Source organism: Miscanthus floridulus, chromosome 1, assembly GCF_019320115.1.
Source record: "Miscanthus floridulus cultivar M001 chromosome 1, ASM1932011v1, whole genome shotgun sequence".
NCBI lineage: Eukaryota > Viridiplantae > Streptophyta > Magnoliopsida > Poales > Poaceae > Miscanthus > Miscanthus floridulus.
The window spans coordinates 40,730,330-40,736,329 of NC_089580.1; positions in this window are offsets into that span (position 1 = coordinate 40,730,330).

Below are 6,000 nucleotides of genomic sequence, written 5' to 3' on the forward strand. Positions count from 1 at the left end.
GGTAGGGCGGTGGAGAAGACGAAGCCACACCCAGTCCCCAACCAAGAACTCCAGCGCGCGGTGTTTGTTGTCGTAGTGGCGGCGCACGTACTCCTGTGCCTGAAGAAGCCGAGCACGCACCTCAGCTAAGAACTTGTCCCGGTTGGCGAGCAAGGCATCCACGATGTCAGTCTGCGCCTGGCCAGGCGCATAGGGCAGGAGCTCCGGTGGCGGGCGGCCGTAGACCACCGTGAACGGCGACGTCCGGAGCACGGTGTGGTAGGCGGTGTTGTAGCAAAATTCCGCCCACGGTAGCCAGTCGAGCTAGTCGCGCGGCCGATCGCCCGTGAGGCAGCAAAGGTACATTGCGATGGTCTTGTTCACCGCCTCGGACTGACCATCCATCTGCGGGTGGAAAGCCGTGCTCATGCGGAGTTGTACCCCAGCCTGTCGAAACAGATCGCGCCAGACGTTGCCGGTGAAGACGGGATCACGGTCGCTGATGATGGAGTCGGGGAAACCGTGCAACCGCACTATGTCGTGGAAGAACGCGCGCGCAACGGAGGATGCCGTGTACGGGTGGCCCAGCGGAATGAAGTGGGCGTACTTCGAGAACCTGTCGACGACGGTGAGGATGACGCTCTTGCCATGGACCCTCGGAAGCGCCTCAACGAAGTCCATGGCAATGTCCGCCCATACCCAGGACGGAACCGGCAGGGGCTGTAGCAGTCCCGTAGGGTGCAGCGCCTCCGTCTTGTTACGCTGGCATGTCGTGCAGGTGAGGACGAAGTCCCGGACCACACGGCGGTCATGGTCGACGAAGAACTCGGTGCGGAGGCGCTGGAGCGTCTTCTGTATGCCCTCATGTGCCGCTGTATGAGCCAGCTAGAGGACATCGTCGAGGACGGTCGACGAGGTGGACACGAACACGTGACCTTTGAAGAGGATGAGGCTGTCCTGCACCCGCCACTCGGCGCCGTGCGTGCCAGCCGCAACGGCGTCCCGGCGGGAACGTAGCTCGTCCGACGAGCTGATCTCCCGGCGTAGGTCCTCGAACAGCTGGAACGTGGGTATCGAGATGGAGGCCAACGCTGGAGCCGCGGCCGGAAGTGCGGACAACAGAGGGTCATCACCGTCCCGGCGTGAAAGAGCATCAGCCACGGTGTTGAGGCTGCCAGACCTGTACTCCACCCTGAAATCATACCCAAAGAGTTTGCTAATCCAATGGTGTTGGGGTATTGTAGACAAGCGCTGATCGAGCATGAACTTCAGCGCGTAGTGGTCCGTGCGAACGACGAAGGCACGACCCCAAAGGTACGGCCTCCAGTGTCGGACAGCCTGCACTAGGCCGATGAGCTCCCGCTCGTACGCCGCGACCTTGAGATGGCGCGCAGCGAACGGTCTGCTGAAGAACGCTACTGGCCCATCGCCTTGATGTAGAACTGCACCGAAGCCCGAGCCCGACGCGTCGCAGTCGACGGTGAACCCCTTGGTGAAATCTGGCAGGTGCAGCACAGGAGCCGTAGAGAGCGCCTTTTTCAGGCCGTCAAACGCCGCTGTTGCGGCCTCCGTCCACCGAAAACCGTCCTTCCGCAGGAGTTGGGTCAGTGGCTCTGCGATGGTGCCGTACTCCTTGATGAAGCGCCGGTAATATCCGGCTAAACCGAGAAAGCCTCGCAGACCCTTGGCCGAGCACGGTCGCGGCCAGGATTGGACAGCGCCTACCTTGGTCTCGTCCATGGCGACGCCCTCCTGCGAAATCACATGGCCCAAGTAATGGACCGAAGACGAGGCGAAGGCGCACTTGGAGCGTTTGATGTGCAGCCGGTGCGTGCGAAGAGTGTCGAGGACGGCGCGCAGGTACTGTAGGTGCTCGGTCCACGTGGCGCTGTAGATGAGGATGTCGTCGAAGAACACCAAAACACAGCGGCGAAGGAACGCCCTGAGGGTGAAGTTCATGAGAGCTTGGAACGTGGACGGCGCGTTGGACAGGCCGAAGGGCATGACCAGGAACTCGAAGTGGCCATGGTGAGTGCGGAACGCCGTCTTGGCGACGTCCTCGGGGTGAACCCGCACTTGGTGATACCCTGAGCGAAGATCGAGCTTTGTGAAAAATTTGGCGCCATGGAGCTCATCCAGCAGCTCCTCAACAACCGGAATCGGAAACTTGTCTTTGACTGTTGCGGCGTTCAGAGCGTGGTAGTCGACACAAAACCGCCACGAGCCATCCTATTTCTTGACAAGCAACACCGGTGCCGAGAACGGTGATGTGCTAGGCCGTATGATACCTTGCTGGAGCATCTCTTCACATTGCTTCTCTAGCTCATCTTTCTGGAGTTGGGGGTACCGGTAAGGGCGCACCGCGATGGGTTCCGTAGCCGGCTTCAGATGGATCCGGTGGTCGCACGAGCGAGCTAGTGGCAGCCCCACCGGCATGGCAAAGACAGCGGCGTAGGCGTCCAGCAGGCGCTCCAGCAGGGCCTGTTCCGTGACCTTGGCTGTGAAGATGTGACGAGCTTGGAGGTGGCCAGTTGGAGGAATATCAGTGCGCGTGGACCCGATCCCCTTCCAAAGCACCCGGCGACCATTGTGATTGAACGCCATGCAAAGGTCGTCGAAGTCCCACAGGATGGGCCCGAGGGTGCGCAGCCAGGTGGTACCGAGGATCATGTCATAGCAGTCGAGGCCGGTGGAGTAGCAGTCGATAGTGAAGAACTCGTCGCCGATCTGGATTGCGACATCCCGCGCGAGACCACTACAGGGCACGCGGTCGTCGTTGGCCACCGTGACGTGAGCGCCCCTGCTGTCGTGGAACCGAAGGCCGGCGCGGCGGCCGGTTGGCAAGTTGATGAAATTATGCGTCGAGCCAGAGTCGATCAAAGCCGTGAACTCCTGGTCACCCATGCGGACACGGATCTGCATGGTGTCCTCCGTGCGGATGCCCGTGATGGCCGAGAGGGAGATCAGGGGCGCATCAGGGTCGAACCCGTGCGGTGCCTCGCCTACAGCGGCTGCCCCCGCTGGTGTGACGTCGTCGTCGTCTGGTTCCTCAACAATGTAATCCTCTGCCTCGAGGTAGAAGAGCCGCGCGCACTTGTGGCCGCGGACATAGGCCTCGTCACAGTTGTAACAAAGGCCTTGCTTGCGACGCGCTGCCATCTCGTCTGGGGACAGTCGCTTGAAGGAGCGCGGGGGCGCTGTCGTTGAAGACGCAGCCGAGGGCGGTGCGCCCTGGAGGGAGGCTGGCGCTGGCAGGGCAGCCTGGAGCCCAGGGACGCGTCGTGGCGGCCGTGGGGGCGGTTGCGGAAGAGCGAGGAGGGTGGTCGCATTCCGGCGTTCGTAGGCACGCGCCAGCCGCACGGCCTGCTGGAGGTCCTGTGGCTCGTGCAGCTCGACGTCGACGCGGAGGGCCTCAGGCAGTCCCCCGGTAAAGAGTTGGGCCTGCTGTAGTGGAGCGAGGCGACCTACGTGTGCGAGCCGCGCCTGGAACAGCTCTAGGTAAGCCTCGACGGTGGAGGGGAACGGCAATCGGGCCAAGTCCGCCAAGTGATTCGTGCTGATTGGTGGTCCAAATCGCTGGTGACAGAGACGCTTGAACTCATCCCAGGCAGGCTCGCCAGCGTCACGCTCTAGGGTGATGTACCACTGTTGAGCCGTGCTGCTCAAGTGGTAGGAAGCGAGCCAGACACGATCTGCGTCCGGGGTCTACTGGGCGCGGAAGAATTGCTCGCACTTGTTGAGCCACCCGAGCGGGTCTACCTTGCCGTCAAAGGTGGGAAAGGAGAGTTTGTGGTAGCGTGGCACGGCATGGCCAACATGAAGGTGCGGCGGCGCACAATGCATGGTGGTAGTCGGCAAGGTTGTGGTTTGGGGTGTGTAACAACCGCCGTGGAGGATGGTGGACATAGATGGCACTGGGGATGGTGACGGGGGAAATGATATCTCGGTGATGGGAATCCCCACCGATGGCTGTGGATGCAGGGAGCCGGTCGCCGGTAGGTGGGCGGGCTGGGCCGGTGGTGCAGATGCCGTGGATGATACCGGGGGCACCTCCAAAGGGATTGGTGCAGAGGCCGGCAGCGAAGGGATGCCGCCGTAGCCGGGCAGCCCGTACTGGACCGACGATGATACTGGTGGCGAGCGGCGCTCGAGTGCCGCCATGCGCAATGACAGGTCGCCCAGCTGGTGCTGGATCTGGTAGATGGCCACCGTGAGGGTATTGAACGCCTCGGCGGGGGACGTTGGCGGCGTGTACAACTGCTGAGCCGCCGAAGTGGTCATGATGGCATCGGTGGCAGCGGGTGTGACTGGGTTGACGATGATGGCGGAAGCAGATGGGTTTATGGGGGCGGCGGTGTCGGCGGTGGTGGGCGCAGCGGGGGCCGAAGACGCCATGGTCTCTGATACCAGGTTGTCACGGCTTCGCAGGGAATAGGAGTGAGTGGTGGCTGGCCGTGGAATGAACCCTCGGCGAAGAACTGGCGGCGCCGTGACCGACGCCTGCTCTCTGGATGACAAGAGGATGACGATGAACAGTACTCTCGGCTGGGCACCCAAGGGAGACGGTGAGTCTCAATCCCAGGTTAATCCCTTCATTCATCGAATGGTTTGCCATATAGGCTGATACAAGCATGCCACTAATTTAGGGATAACAACTAAACATGCATAACCAACTAACATGCAGCTAACAAACTCCCCACAAATTATTCCTGTGATCTAACAAACTAACTGACTCCATTAACCACTTGTGACTCAGCCATCAACCGGGCCGGCTCCACCACCTGGTGCCGGCGACTTAGCCACTGCTGAGACGCCTCTTGCGTTCATAGGTCCGGCCGACCATAACAGCAATCAATAACCTCTTGCTTCTTAAGTGATAGGTAGAGCTGCTGCCATATGAACACAAAAAAAAAACAATAATATTCAACTCGATCAATCAATTGTTCATGGATTATCACCTCTATATCTGATCAACTATCCAAGGACAATTGAGAAACTTGTGGCACTCTAGACTCTGATTGGGTAACTTGTCAGCACTATACTACAGCATAAAATCGGTTTGTGATGGAACACTTGATGTACTAACATTCTCAACCAAGTCACATGGACAATTAATCTATTAGTTGCCGCAATACACCTATGTCATCGCAATACCACTACTCAAGAAGGTATATCTATATATAGAACAAGAGATAGATGATACCATAACTGTTCTCCTTGCATAGAAACAATAACCAACCCCACAGTTCACATGCCCATATCTAGATTCCCTATTTGTAGAAATGCCAGATTGCAAATTAATTGTGTAACCCAAATAGAGATTGTAATTTGAATCTTGATGCCAAATGCAGGACGCAGCACATGTTTGCAGTCATGTCACAATATGCACATTTTGTCTGAACCAACTCATCTAGGAACTACATAAGTCCATGTATTATCTGCTTGGGAAATGTGAATCATTAATCAAGATGCAAAATTAGTCAACAGAAGGAAACACTACATTCAGTTCAGTCATTCACAGCGGCTAAATGCATATCGTGGGATCTAGTTTGACTAATAATAAGCAATCTCACTGGGGAAGAAAGGGACACCACAAACCCTATGGACAGTGAAGTCTGTAGGGGAACAGCGGTGAGGTGGTCCATCATGTGTTCATCCCATGATTTTTAGTGGCATGAGGTGGTTATACTAAGGGGGTGTTTGGTTTCTACAGGCCCTCCTAAAATTCCTGTCACATCGAATGTTTAGATGCATGGAGTATTAAATATAGACTAATTACAAAACTAATTACACAACTTGCGACTAATTTGCGAGACGAATCTTTTAAGCCTAATTAGTCCATGATTTGACAACGTGGTGCTACAGTAACCATGTGCTGATGACAGATTAATTAGGCTTAAAAAAATCGTCTCGCAAATTAGCCTCTATCTATGTAATTGGTTTTGTAATTAATCTATATTTAATGCTCTTTATTAATATCTAAACATTCGATGTGACATGAATTTTAGGAGCGACTAAAGA